At 63.6% G+C, this 1,678-nt stretch overlaps 1 long non-coding RNA gene across 1 annotated transcript in view; it reads right to left on the bottom strand.

Moving 5' to 3' along the window:
- LOC124239878 (uncharacterized) overlaps positions 1-1,351 on the bottom strand; it is a 15,684-nt gene extending 14,333 nt beyond the window's left edge. Inside the window, exon 1 of the long non-coding RNA XR_006888723.1 lies at positions 994-1,351. This is a non-coding gene — a long non-coding RNA (uncharacterized LOC124239878). The remainder of the gene's footprint in view (positions 1-993) is intronic.
- Between the last annotated feature and the right edge of the window lie 327 nt (positions 1,352-1,678).

The following is a 1,678-nucleotide window of genomic DNA, read 5'->3' as shown; positions in this document are numbered from 1 at the left end:
CTCCGCACGCCGCGGAGCCACCCCGGGGGGCCCCGGCGGCCCCCCGCGCAGGAAGAAGTCCCGCTCGGGCGCGTCCGGCCTCCGCCGCGCCTTCAGCTGGCTGCGGGGCAAGCGGCGCAAGAAGAAGGCGGCGGGCGCCGAGGGCGCCGACCCCGCCGCCCCTCGGGCCAAGAAGGCGGACGACAAGGCCGGGAAGGCCAAGGGGAAGGGCCGAGGTAAGGCGGCCGCGCACCTGGGCGGCCGGGGTGGCTCCGCGGCGTGCGGAGGGGGTGACCCCCGGGCGCGGACGCGGGGAGGGGCGGAGAGCCCGGGCTCAGCCCGAGCACCCCCATTCTGCATCGCCCCCCAGAATTCCCCAGACTCAGCCCTGCCTGGTTCTAGAGGAGGGGACCCCCGGCTGGGGCAGGGATCCCCTGGCTTGAGCAGGGTGTGCGGGCAGCCTGGCTCTTGGGACGGTGAGGCAGTCCCCCTCCCGCAGGCTCACCCAGGTTCTGCCCTCTGCTGAGTCAGGGGGTCAGAGACTTGACTCTGGCCTGGTGCCGATGGGAGTGGCCTTGCATCCTCGTGGGGGTCCCTCTGGGTCTGGGGGGTCACCTGCACTCGAAACGTGAGTCAGCCGTCTAGGTGGATCTGGGTTTCCAGCCCCACAAAGGACCCAGCCTGGAGCGTAGCATGCTTTAGGTTCTCGCCAGTGTTAGGTTTTCTCACCTGGCCCCCCTCACCGCTCACCTGGGCCAAACCGCAAACATCCACCTCCTGGGGTGGTGAGCTCACCGATGTGAACCAACCACCCCTTCTGGCACTCCTTCCCTCCCCCCAGCCCTGGTAGAAACTGCCACTGTTGGAAGTGTGCTTACAGATGGGGGAAACTGAGGCCCAAGTTAATGGAGAGGCTGTATCTGGACTGGGGTGGGTACTTAAAATACAACAGCTAATTTCCTGCCTCTCGGCTCCCTCTGGCCTGATGGAAGGGCGGGATGAAGGGAGGCTGACCTGGCCCGTCTCTGCTGAGGTCACTTTTCTTGTGTCCACTTGCTTGGTTTTTCCCTCATCTTCCCCTCTGTCTCCCGTTTGAGGGGGAAGGCAAGAGGGCCTGCCTTCCTCCGAAGCCTCCTGTCCTAAGCTCCTGCTGCCGTGTTAGAGGTGAGGAAATGGCGTGCGCGGGCCCATCCCATTCTGCCTGTTTACCCTCCCAGTGTCCTTTAACCGCCTCCTCTGGAGGAGAATTAGAAGGAACACTTTAGGGGTCAGGAAGAGGGTGAAAAGCCTCTTGTGTGATTGCATCCGGCCTGATCTTCCTTTTGGATAAGGTCCCTGCCCCCCTGTGGCCTAGCCACAAATAGAAGTCAGGGTGCTGGGGCTGGGATGGCTGGGCCAGGCCCTGAGGGAGGGTTTGGGTGAGGGGTGTTTGTAAGAGCTGTGTGCCCCGACAGCACGTGGAGTCTGTCCCAGGGCTGCCCCACTGGGATTCAGTCTGAAGTCATCCCCATCTTGCTCAAGAGGGTGCACATCAGAACTGCAGCAGGATGGATAGTGGTCGGACTGTCGGGATTGGAGTTAGAAGGCTGCTAGTGTACCCCAGGGCAGTGGACACTTTTCCCCTGGGAGACCAGCCTGGAGGCAGAAGCTGGAAGAGCTGACCCTGTAGCTGACCCCTGGGTTAGGGATCACTGGGTTA

The sequence above is a fragment of the Equus quagga genome, chromosome 5 (assembly GCF_021613505.1).
Source record: "Equus quagga isolate Etosha38 chromosome 5, UCLA_HA_Equagga_1.0, whole genome shotgun sequence".
NCBI lineage: Eukaryota > Metazoa > Chordata > Mammalia > Perissodactyla > Equidae > Equus > Equus quagga.
This window is presented reverse-complemented; position numbering and strand designations above follow the sequence as displayed.